The sequence below is a fragment of the Notothenia rossii genome (assembly GCF_949606895.1).
Source record: "Notothenia rossii genome assembly, chromosome: 3".
Taxonomy (NCBI): domain Eukaryota; kingdom Metazoa; phylum Chordata; class Actinopteri; order Perciformes; family Nototheniidae; genus Notothenia; species Notothenia rossii.
The window spans coordinates 89976888-89990949 of record NC_136901.1 but is presented as its reverse complement, the minus strand read 5'-3'; positions in this window follow the sequence as shown (position 1 = coordinate 89990949).

Sequence of the window (14062 nt, the reverse complement as noted above, 5' to 3'; positions counted from 1 at the left end):
GTTGAACAAAAAAAACTAAACTCTGGAAAAACAAAATCCCTCTTCAGAGAAATGATATAAACAGAGAGAAGGGCGCTTCAGAGAAAAGAACAAACATCAGGCTTGAAGGTTCACTGGTAGTCAGAATCACGAGAGAAGACGAACTGGCACAGGACACGGGGAGACGAGGACAACATATACACACACAAGGTAAGGGGCACAGGTGGAAACAATCAGGGCGGGGTACACAATCACAAACGCAGGAGACACACAGGGAGCACAGCACCTGAAACGAGAGGGAGAATTACTTATAATAAAACAGGAAGGCTCAGGACAAAAGGACTTGAAAGAAACTAATTTAAAGAATATAACTTGAATTGATCTTTCGAGACATTAAGGAATCAAATCAATATTCATATGGCGTAACGTAAAATTAATAACACTGTTTTATTCTGAAACCGGATGCTCACGGTATTATCGACACACTCGACTTCCTGTTTGTTCAGACGGTTTTGGTAGCATTAGCATGTAGCTAATGGTATGTTTTGTACGTGAATTTAAGGAGAAATGACACGTGGTGTTGCTCACTAAACACACTCTCTTTAACCCTCACGTATTGACACTGCAATACTATTATTAGGGAATGTTTAAATAACCAACAGATTTAAAAGATTGTAAAACTGACATCGGAAAACGACAGAACGTGCCTTGGCCCCGCCCCCGTCGAATCTCAGGAAGTTTCTTTCTCATCCCATGCGGTGGACGGAAGAGCAGCAGCTATTCACCATTTTGCAATTTCATTGTATCATTGCTTAATTAAACGCTGCTAACGTTTCAGCTAATCCTGGGCTCAGGGCTAAAAAACCCTACACATGACACTTGGCTGTAAATTATAATGCCATGTTAATTAGCAAGACGGATACTTTTAAATATCACAATAAACGATCACACCCTTCTTTAGCTACATGGGTTATCATAAACAGACGCAAAGAGCTTTCAACTGATTACAATGTATTCTCAGGGAGGACTAATCACGGGGTTTGTGAAGCAAAGCGGCTGGTGTCGTCCCAAACGATAGCTGAGGATTCTGGGTAGTGTTAAAAAATATATATATTTGTTTCTCCGAATCGAAGGGGAAAAACACAAAAGCATTGTACACAATTTAAACCAATCGTTGTGTAATTAACAAGGATCATCTGGTGCTTTTGAGTTGATGAGTAGTGCAGATATCACTGTAAAATCAATCGACAGTAAGGAGAATACTTACTTCCGGGTTACTCCGTTATCCAATGGGAATGGACGCTCACATTGCCTTTAAATGCGGCCGACATAAATGGATGCTGTGCTTCCCTGAGCGTCAAATACCGCCTCCGATGGGAAAACATTGCAATCGGTTGAAAGCTCTTTGCGTCCGTTTATGAAGCTGAAGGAGCCTCGGTGCGTCACAACTGCACGCCACGGGACACTGACCAAGCGTCGCTATTGGACGTTCAGGGAGTGGGACTGTGTTGGTTATATATACCATACAGCAGGGGTGGGGAACCTTTTTCCTCTCAAGGGCCATTTCAATTTTTTCAACATCCTCCGAGAGCCGTACAAATCATTGACCTCTGCTTAAAAATACTAAAATCACAGCCCATTCATTTCTTCTTTCTTTCATGCTGTGCAAAGAAAAACCAAACTATTAATCTAGATATCTCACCATGACTCGTGTATGCATGCACGTGCACGGTGTGGCATGACCACCAAAACAGAAAGATATGGACACAAGATGTGTGCAAATGTATTTAGTTTCCTATCCATGTGAGCATGATTTAAGTGTGGGGGGGGGGGGCCTAACCTCCTCTAGGGGGGTCCCGGGGGCATGCTTTTTTTTTTTAAATGTTGAAGTTAAAAGCATCAATCTGGTGCACTTTGAGAGCAACATTAGGAGATCTATGGATACATCTCTCAACACCCATATGAAACAGAACTGTAAGCATTTTTTTTTTCTTTATGGATATTTTACAAATCACTTCCCTTTCAAACTGTATTCTTGTTTATTAATAACTGTTTTTACTGTCATATAGTATTTTATACCTGTTTACTTTATTCTCTTATTTTTTTATAACTATAATGATCATATAAAGATGTGCCTTTACCTCACTGGTTGTAGAAAAAGCTTATTATATTCGTTAGCATAGCTAGCTAACCAGATGCTAAGTTATTGACTGTATGATCAGTATGACAGATGAACAGATCGCCACTGGGCTTTCAACTAAAGACACAGCCACGCAAAAACTTCAGCAGGTGCACGGCTCCTTATGGGTACTGCAATTTTTGGAAGTGCGGGAGCGGCGTTCTAGTGCTCTCCGTCAGAACCGCACCCCTGTCAGACGAGACATATACCACGTGATGACACCAGGATGACACGTTAGGCTTGTGTTGTGTTCAAGGATCCTGACCTTGGCCAGGAAAAACAGGCACTTGATTGCTAAATTATTTTGCGGTCTAGATTTCTTAAATGTTTTTCTTTTTTGTGTGTCTTTATAAATTACCGGAGGTTCCCCACCCCTGCCATACAGGATGGCTTAGACTACAATTACATTTTTTGGGGGGGATAACTACCTTTCTAGTCCATTCAGAAATAGCTAATTACCCACACCAATACCTTCCTTAGGTTCGTTTTCTTTCAATCTTCTTGTGTGCCACTGTATCCACATAGCCATTTCTCCAGTGCAGCTCAGTAATTGCACCAAACCAAGTTTTCAGGAGGTTACAGAACTGCAGTATGCCGCAGATTTTCCACCACTTTAGGCTGTTGAGCACACACAAGGGTCTTGGCTCCTTCTTTGAAATACAAGTCCTCAACTCTCCCTGCAGGAAATGGAGGTATAAATCAATTCCCATTAGCAGTCATGCTCTGAGGTAGCCCCTTGAGGCTTTGTGCTCTCGGAGCAGTTCTATCGGTCTCCTGTAGACATGCCACAGTCAATGTCAATTAACTGCTCTCCACTGAGCACCGGACACATAAAACAGCCAGTGTGCATCGACTGGAACTGAAATCTGGCCAAAGGATTTTTTTCTTTCTTGTGGCTGAATGGAGATATTTTCCTTCATGAGGAAACGTGAACAGAATCTGTAGTCAGTGACCATCTGGCTGTTTTGATTGTATGGTGATTTGCCCAGGTCCACTGTGTCAGACTCTCATACTGGCACAGAGAAGATTACTATGATATATCAACCCAGTCTCACAAAAAAACGTGTAATAGCTACGTTGGTCCACAGGGCAAAACGTAGTATATTCACAAATAACCCCCTCAAGACGTGACATGGATACAATATTTTGTAAAAAGAAAACATGGAGCTCAAATAATCTTCGTAGTATATCTATCAAACTATGGATTCTAAAAGTACAATATACACTTCTTGCTAGAAATGCAATCAAAAAGCATTTTAATGGCCAAACTATCCTACAATTTAGGATTTTCCCAACACATTCTCACTCCCAACTCGTCGTTATGTCAGGATCCTTTGGCGTCACTATCAAACGCAGTGGCGGGCCCTTTAGCTTCAATTATCAACTATCAGGGAGTCCCATTGACTTGCATAGAGCTCCCTGAACGTTGGTAATAAACGAGTTGGGATCGCGGAGAAATGAAACAGAACAGAAGTCTTACTTGTTTTACCCCAAATTACAGAATGAAGCAGTAGAACAGAGTGTCAGTATGTGAATAGTTTGTTATGAAACAGGGCAGGAATAAACCCAAATTTGCACCAAACTAATTGGCATCTTAAGATAAATAAATGTTCCTTGAAATTAACAACCAAATTAACAATCAATTCTTAATGATATGTGTATTGGCTAATGAATAGATTGAATTGGTGTTTTTATATTGTTCTTCATAATTTCTCTCACTTGCAGTCTGAAAACCTGACCAACTCATTGATATGACTTCATCACTGGGATAATTTAGTATTCAAAGAGACTCTCTGTCTTAGAAACACACGTCTTTGAGTCCGTGGACAACAGACTGTACATAAAGACAATATAACCAGAACACCACATACAGTGTGTTTAGATATGACAGGCTTTGTGTGTGAGAGCAATGTGAAACACAAAAGGGTCTCAGCTGTAGATGGAAATGTAAAGCGTGACCAACAGTGCATGACCGGCAGCGCTGAATTTCCATATAGCAAGACTAATACTAAGAGACAGGCAACCGTCCTGAAAGAGCTTTTATTTTCCCATCAAGTTAGGTTCAATGTGTAAATCATATGTCACAGAAGGGGTGCAGGGTCCACTCAAATGACTGAGACAGGAAGGTTTAACAGAGAAATCCTTGAATTCAGCCTTTGTCCAGATGAGGCAAAGCAGAACTGAACTAATGGGGGGATAAAGTTCAGGTGTAAAGGAAGATATGTGGTTGCAGTGCTAAGACCTGAACTTAAATTCAACGATTTGAAAACCAAAGTTGCATATAATATAGGAGAGTTAATGGGTCACAGGTGGGAACAATCAACCGTGGTGCTGATCATCTCAGTATCGGGAACACACAATGGCAGGAAGTCAAAGTCTCTGAAACGAGACGGAAAGCTAAGTAAAAAATAAAACAGGAAGTGCAGGACGAGACTAACATAAGTGACTGGTAAGCAACGAGACATGACTATAAATACATGACTAAATCTAAACATATTAAACATTCATCCCAAATGTAACATTGGTTTACATTTTTAAAACATAAACATGGCACGGTGTTACAATAAAAAAGCCATGACAGAATTTTTTTTTTTAAAAGATAGGAAGTAAAAACAGACTTGACACACATTAAGAGAACTTAAAACCAGAACTTAAAACCAGAAACCAGGATCGTGACACCATTTTTATGAACGTTCGCTTCTCTTTTGCAATATTTTGATCATGCAAATTAACTATTGAGAAACGTGATCCTTTTTTAAATCCATCAGACTGGTATTTGACTGCTGGGATTGTGTCTTCCTCCCTTTCAGCTCTAAGTCCACAGGGACCTCGATAAGTATCCCAGCGTCCTGGGGACACTCTGATTGACAAGTCCATTGACGTGAGAGTGCAGCAGATGAAGCTATAATAGGTCCGTTTAATGAATAAAGTAGCCGCCCCCCCCCCCTCGTATCAGCGACAGACCTGGAAGCTGCTTTTCCATCCCATCGGTGACAAGAGGTCTAACGTATTATAAGGCATTTAATTTCAGTAAGGACTCAGAGGGGACGTTCCTCAATTTCACCATGTGAAAAGAAGCGGACAAATGGGATGAAAAGGATCTTTTTTAAAGACCCGTTGAAGAGCACTCCTGACCTCAATTAGTGAGCAGTTCTCCTCTGGGTCTAAAGTGCTAGCTGGCATATAAGGATGTTGAGTCTTTGCCACCCAGCCTTTCAACCGTTTAATCCTCTGCATTATATATAGAACTTCCTCCATGAAAAGAAGTATGAATACTGCATGTTCCTCCTTAAGGATTTGACGGGAGTAAACAGGATGTTTTGCTCCGTCTATAAATACTGCTGTGCTTCAATAACTTCTCCATCCGGGAGGCTGTCACCACCACACTGCTCTGATGTGCTGCCTCTCCTGTCTGCAAGAAATAAATAAAGACATCATCTTACATTTCATCAAACCAGGTGGGATGCAGATTCAAGGAATGCACCTCAGTTGTTTGTGGGGATCCAATTCAGAGCAGCCACCGCTTCATTGCTCTTTTTATAGTTCCTGTCTCCATGTATCCTCGTGCCATTGCTGAGTGGTGTTTGCTTTTCTTTCGGAAATGATTGGACACCGAACGACAGCAGAGAAAATAAAAACATTTTAAAGTTTGACAGCGATTTCAGGGGAGTGGTTCGCTAACTTTGTGGCGAAATGTGCTTAGTATTAAGATTGTGATTTAAAGGGGACCTATCATGCAAAATGCACTTTTGTACGTCTTTTCTACATTAATGTGTCCCCGGTGTTCCAGGGAACTCACCAAGTGTCAGAAAACACAACCCTCTCTATTTCCCTCCATACCCAAATCTCTTAAAAAGGGGCTGCAACGGATCTGATACAGACTGATCCAGATTTGAACGCTTCTATGACGTCACAGAAGTGGCGCTACGGCTATTGGGCCAACTCCACCAATCAGGAGGAGACCGCCACGGACATTGCCGTTGGAAAGCGCTGGAGACGCTGTACTACATATGCCAGGCCTGTAGATGGTGCTGTTCTCACAGAATCAGCCCATGATGCAAAGACAGTGTTAAATTGAGCGAAATGAGGAATGGCTAAAATGCATGATCTGTTTGGTATTTTGAAAAATAAAAAGTATAAATATGCCTTATATAGGTATGGTCCTACACTATGTTATTCAAATATAGCATGATAGGTCCACTTTAAGCTTTATTAAAGAAGAGGACAATATTAACAGTATGCTTTGTAATCATATATAATCATTCATTCATTGCTGGTGATTTCCACTGAAAACTTTAAGATGTTAGGGTTGCAGCAGCAGTGGTTATAAATCTCACTTATAGGCCGTTGCTGAATCTCTTCCGCTATTTCTACCCCTTTCCTACTTACAGTTGTGTTTGTGACGACCCCCACCTTAGTATGTGTTTAACTTTTAGGTAACGACTCTCCCTTTGTCCCTGAAAGTAGCACATGGTTGCTGCAGTCCAAGGTTTCGAAAGACCTTTTTTCCAGTCCTCCTCTGATTCAGACTACTTCCTTCCTTGCTCCCATCTCACATGGGTGATAGCCCTCTCATCCTTTCTAAAAAGCTATTGGATGTAACGAGGCAACTGTGAATCAAATACAGGACATTCACTCAATTTGAGGGACAAATGAAAACAATGCTCTGCAGTCCTGCACAAAGCCACCTGGTTACTCTAACAGGATATTCATCTATTGCTGTATCGCTGTGATGTGACACTTTGATGCTCAGTGTTTTGATAAATAGTTGCAGACTGAAGTATTCATCACATACAGACATACAGAGCATCAACTAGTTCCTGAACAGTGTCCTTCACATGCTGATATCCAAGAGAGGGAGTTACACAGTCACAAGATGGAGGAATAGAAAGCAGTATTCAATGTTTACTTCAGATTAGCTCCACGTCAGAAATGATCATGCTTGTCATATGTCTCTCTCCATAGAGGCTGAATCATCATGTTAATCACATAGCTATCATATGCCTCAAACAGTCCTGATGCTCTGCTAGGTAATCACACATCCTGTCATGTTCACAGCTACAGTTGGGATACCATTGATATCATGTGGACTCTCAGATTGGAAGAGGACATTCAGTATTTTCCCAACACAGACCTTCAGAGAAAACAGAAAATGTTCTTGGGTTGTTCACTACTTGTTTCTATCTCAGTTCTTTAAAACTGTACTTTACATGATATGTTAATAAACAGGATGGCATCACAGGCTTAGTTTTGGGTCTTTTCCTCAGCGTTGTGTTATTACATTCCAACGTAACGCACTAAATATTAAAGCACATTTCGCTGGGCTGAAAAATGCAGCCTTACTTCCCGGAGAGTGCTGCTTTGTATTAAGCTCTGTTGAGCCGTAAAATTGAACTGCCAGTCGTCTACGGAAGTGTGATAACGGAGAGCAATGCTCTGAGCCTGACATCTGAATTTTCACCGTGGCAGAGAGTTGTTCAAAATATATCGTGTTCTCTTTGAATATCAAGGCATTGGCCATGTTGTGAAAAGAAGGAAATACAAGTCTGAGGCCGTCCCAATGGAAACGCTGGAATATCTTATTACCAAACTGTTTGATGAAACATCTGGGACACCTCGGCCCGAGTCCCCTTGTTGCATCTTCTAATTCGCCCACATTTGTCTCTCATCCAGGCCTGTGTTGTGACCGTTTGATCCATCCAGAAAACCAATTACATAAAGCAGGCGGCCTAATTGTCTCAAATTAAATGTGAGACACTCATTTGTTCCACAGTCAAGAGATGGGCCACGATGTAGGCAGAGGGACCCTGAGCTGCTTTAAGCAAATGAGCAGCTTTGAAATTGAAATGCTGGCTTTGGTGTGAGGACCACATGGCAACTAATGATGTTTAATCAGAAGTCAGTGGCATAAAGAGAAGGTCATTTATTTTAGAAAAAATCCCTGTCAATGCTTGGTATTCTAAGAGATGTATGTGTGCAAAAAAATGCAGATTTCCCCATTAGTTTAAGCCTAATGCGCCATAAATGTGCCTTAAAAGGTTAACTACTCAACATTCAAATATTCAAATGAATGCTGCAGGGCGTTTTTAAATCGTATGCCATTGGGCATCTCAGTAGTAATGAACATTTTCAAAGTCCACAGTCTAGCTTTTGATGCATAGCACATCTACAGAAAGCTCCATTGAAAGTACCTTAATCATTAAAAAGTGAGTTTCTTTCTATCTTAAATCTAACGTTACCTGATTTTACTAAGGTGCTTCTTTTTCAAGTGTATAAAAGAAAGATATCTCATTAAAAACTAGGACAGTCCACTCACAATTAGCGAACACGATTCCAACTGGGGTTGAAAATGGGACAGCAGGACTTGGTTTTTTGTCCTCCTTATCTGTGACACCATGCGAGTGTTTAGCTCTGGCGAGGTGGGGGAAATGGATGTGCGGATATTTCGGGGGATTTTCTGGGGATTGGAGTGGATTTCCTGACCCAGAAATGATTGAGCAGATGAAATGGAGATAATATTGGTGTTAGGTCTCGACAGTCACTGTTCACAGAGCTCCACCACGCCAGTGAACCTTACATCAGTCCTCATGTCGGTGCCTTATTAGTCCCCAATAACTTGTCTTTAATTAAAAACACACTTGGAGCGGTGGCATAGTGGGAACAAGCTCTTTCATTAAACACATTGAAAAGTGGGAGTATTTTTATGAGGAGCCGAAAATCTTCTCATTAAGCCAGCGAGTCAGAAACGGCATGAGATTGCTTGAATGCATTCAATTAAGGGCACTGCACCTGAAACACATGCAATATTCTCAGCAGAGAGTGAAACAGTGGAAATATTCACATTTTAATTTGGAGCTAAAAATAGAAACAGAGAGGATGAAGTTGACTGAACTGCAAGGCAACGTGTGAGCTGAGCATGGCAGGGGAGGTAAGGAGAACCATGGTCCACTTAGTAAGCTGTCTAAACAATGGTGAGAGGGAGTGCTAAGAGGGGTTGTAATTTGGAAATGGGTAAAGGTAGGATAATGGCATTAAATTATTTAATTTTGCATAAAACTACAGGATATATTTTGTCACTTGTAAGCCTTTTTTTTTTTTTTTTTTTTTTTTTAAATGGTCCCTGGACAATATTGTCAGAATATTATTTTCACCAAGTTTTGCAGTTTCCATTTCACACATGAAGCATTCTTACACTCTCACTTACTTTGTTTGGTTCAGGCATTGGCAATCATCGAGTAGTGAGCTCGTCATTTGTTCAATAACTACGTATGTGTGACCATTCAAGAGGGTTTCATCCTCCAATTCTAATTCTAATAACTAACGAGACTCAAACGAATCTTGATTTGCCGTCTTTGTGGAAATAATGATTTTTCTTTAAATGCAGATGTTTTACCTTCTTCCAGTTTTACACCAGCCGAGTTAGAAACATATCAAACTGCTCACTTGCTTGACCGGACATAATGCTGACTTTGTACCAGCGATCTGGTTGAGTCAATACATGGTCAAATCACTCATACATTTGTACTCTGACAGATTCCGGGAAGAAGAAGAAGAAGAAGCTTTATTAATCCCCCGAGGTGGAAATTCAGTTTCCACTCTGTCGTACACACACATGCGTTTTTGTATACAGGTCATGCAGTACACAAAGTACACACTTTTTAGAACATGCACATACAAATACACACATGCAGTTGAGAGGTCAGAGCGGAGGCAGCCAGTCTAGCCGGCGCCAGTGAGCAGTTGGAGGTTAGGTGCCTTGCTCAAGGGCACCTCGGCAGTGGCCCAGGAGGTGAACTGGACCCTCTCCAGTACCAGCCCACACTCCGTATTTTTGGTCCGATCTGGGACGTGAACCGGCAACCCTTCGGTCCAACACAACACAAGATCAACCAATCCCCCCCCCCAAAAAAACTGAATCCTTGCAATATTTTTACAAAAACAAAATGTATAGAAGAATGCCTTCTAGTAGTTTTAGTCCTGTACAAATCCAATACAAAAACATTTCACCAACCAACCAATGAAGGATTATTTGAATTATTTGAAGGATTAAAGTAGCGTGTTATGGCAGGAAAGTTAAATCTGGTATATTCATTTTAATGTCACCTTATATATATTCATGTGTTTTAAATTTGAAGGGACAAAGTATCTTTTTCCTCCCCCAATATATTGAGGTGAAGTCCTTGTGCTTAGAGAAGAGATGGGAGCATGGGACACCCTTATTTGGGAATAGGGCCAGACGCTGGAATGTTTCCCTCGTAAAAGAAGGGTGTGCTTACACAGGCTTGAAGCAGATGTGTGTGTGTTTTCATTGCAGTAAATATATGTGCTACATGATTACTGGTCAACTATACCTCTGTTCTTATTCTTTCATGTGTGGGTACTAAATGGCTACAAACATTGTGGAGAAATTAGCTTAAACATCTTTTATTACTCTATATGAAATGGAAGCAGTTTTTTATGACAGGGACGAGAGAGTTGGAGGAGGGAACGCATTCCGAAGAGGTTCAGCAGGTCAATTGTCAGGGGAATCGACTTGTTTTCAATAGAGGTGTGTGGTTAGTTACTTTGTGTTAATAATAGCAGTATGTGTAAAGGAAGCTGGAAATATACAATGTGAAACCTTTTATTTGAAGTAAAGATGTGAACAATAGCTCAAACAAATGGAAGGGCTATATGAGGCCTGTGTGAAGTTTGACTATTTGAAAAGCATCTCTAATACTGCTTGAGAGCATAGGTAATGTGTTCCTCGTTGTTATTGATATGAAAGTAATTAACATGTATTACGTATATTTAGCCAACTATAACAACTATATCTTAAAACATACTTTTAACTTGTGTGTGGCAGCCTGAGGCGGGAAGATGGACTCAGGGACAAAGGGCCATAAAGGAGATGTGTGTGTGCTGGCTACAAGCTGCTGTGTCGCACTGATTGGGTGCGACAGGCCATGTGTTGTTCTCTGCCAATAAGATGACCTCTGGGGGAAAGCAGGCACACACCTCCTCCTGTGTTTTAGTATGAAAGACTGTGTTTTCCTTTGGTTCGCGCTCTTGTTTTTCACCGGCCGTTCCTGAGACCTGTCTCACACGGGGGGTAGAACCTGAGCCCGGAGTACTCTGCAGAGTGCTTCGTGATTTCTTTGTATTTGTATTTTGTATCGTTACTGTATATCATTAAAAGCAGGATTATTGTTTAACTTGTATTCTGGTGTTTCTTAATCCCTTTATTTTCCCGAATTCACCCAGCTTATAAAACGACACGCGGAGACGAGGTTGGTTTTCAACATCCTCCAAATCTCCAACACCAACCAACACCAGCAACATACTATAATCAGGGTCTGTTAAACTCCCCAAAAATCACGAATAGAGGGCATGTTCATGTGACAGCATGCCGCCTTCAGTCAGGTTGAAGGATGCAGAGCTGCTTCAGAACAGCAAACATCTGACTGCATTTCATAATGTTCCTTTACTAGTGGAAGGAGGTGGTGTATTAGATTCCATTTATATTATTAGTTTGACTGAATGGATTGTGTGTAGACAATATTAGATTATAGATGGATTCTGTTTTGAAGACTTTATCAGCGATGTTCCAGGTGCTGATCAGACCTTTTCTTCAGAGGACTGAGGATGTCCAGGCTTTGCTTGATCGACATCAATCTAATTATTCTTTTCTTTTCTTCTCCCACTTTAAATGAATTTTGCTCCTAATACATTTCTCTTTTGAGATTAAACACACATTCACTTCCAGCCAGGAGTTAATTCCGCCTCTTTTACCTCATGCAGAGTTCAATATGCCTGAAATGTAATCTTCGAAGACACTCTTGGAGAATACACTTTAGAGAGGACATATTAAAAGATATATTCAAAATAGCTCCATATTCTCCAGCTGTGATGAAGACATTAATGCAACAAAAATTATAATTGGGTCATTTAATATATGACCCTGAAATGGGCCTTACATAACAAGCACTTTAAGTATCTTTCTATGCTGATTCTTTTGTACTTTAACTTGTAGCACTGTATTTTTACTTAAAAAGGACATATGCTGTTAAGGTAATATAGAGAAACCATTATCAACACATTTGTATTTCACCTTTCAGAAACGCATCTGAAAAACAGCTCACGTGAGAATAAATTCATACACCTTCGAAACCATTTCAACAACTAGTGAGCTATTTTTGTCAAATGTGTCAATTTTCAACAAAGCTCTTCACACATGCCGTTCAATAAGCAGAAGATGTCTGCACGATGAATGAAGGAAAGTACTTTGAAGGTTTACTTTTTCCTCTTTTCACAATGGGAGGCGATAACAAGAGATGTGGGATTTATTAGCCCACCCGAGGTATTGTGTTAGAATACAATTGTGGATACTGTGGTCTTATCTTTATCTTTGTTCCACCTGAAAGGAAAGAAAACAATGTGACCTAAAAGAAAGAAACTGAGCAGATAAGCAACGATTCTTTCTTTCACTCACAAAAGCAACCGGGCTCTATTTCCCAAGGTGTCACGGTGAGAAAATACCTTATTGTGTTTTGTACAGGAGCAGAGTTACACACAAGAGGCCCCACCACTGTGTCTCTTTAGTGCTGCCGTTTTAATTGGATTTCTTTGAAAGTTCAGATTAACCTCGAGGGGTCTTCGTCTGTGGTTGTGTCCGGACACCCAGTTTCAACCTCTCCATGACGATTATTAAATCACTTGCTTCATGTCTAGACTTGCTTTTGATGGATTCTCATTTTGCAAACAGGAAGTGTTGCATGGTCAGCGGGTAAATCCAAGGATATATCAGTGAGTGAAGAAATGCTGTTGTGTGTGCATTCCTGAGTTTGGTTTTCAGTTAGCATTGCAAGGGCTCCTTCGAAAAAAAGCTAACACGAGTGCTACATTTAGATTTTGTTGTATTGTAAAATAAGGATCTTTGGCAAACACACAACTATGATACTTGATCATCTCCACATTTAAAGACCACTATGATTTTTAAGTAAATTCCTAACGTAAGGCTATAAACAAATAACTTCCCAATCTCATGACATCACCACCGCTAAGCTAAAGGCGGCTAATGTTGGGTTTGATGACTTTAACTTTTATACCTCATTCACACCAACGGTGTTTCAGGGCCGGTTCGGAGCTGGAGCTTGAAAGGAACCGGGTTTACCTGTTCACACCGCAGTGGAGCAGACTCTTAGCTCCGGAATCCGGTTCGTTTCAAGCACCAAAAAATTGTCCGGCCAGAGCAAAAGCACCGCATACGTCACGCTTACGTCGAGGCGGGGGCAGGGGGGGAATCAACGATGGAGAAACTTAACAGAGTTTCAGTGTTTCTGCCATAGACTGCAGTTACATACCTGGGTGGAGGTTACAGTTCATTTAAATGAAAGATACAACGTTACTCCACACTCATGGTTCAGTCCACCTTAAGAAATAAGACCGACCTTGGAAGCAGTTGTGTTTTAAAAAAAACTTTATTGACACGAGTACACTTTTTTATAAGAATATAGTCTAAACCACAGAAATGAATCCGGAAAAGCTGCATATAGAGCCATAAGAAATGAATGCAACTGATTTCATCCGCGCGGTTTGGCTTTATGAAGCAAACGGTGACGCAATGACGCATTACCAGTCGGACTCTGGGCGGTGTGAAACCTAAAAAGCTCTTGCACGGAGCTTGAACCGGAGTTGGTGGTGGATGAGGTATTAGTCATTTATTCCCAGGAGTGAAGTAATGCTGTTGTGTGTGCATTGATTGTGAGGTTTCTTTTTGTTAGCCAACTTGGAAGTTAGCATTGCAAGGGCTCCCTCGGCAAAAGCCAATGGGAGTTTTCCATTAGACTTCGTTATATGTTAAACAAATAAGATCTTTGGCTAACACACAACTATGATACTTGATAATCTGCACATTTAAAGACC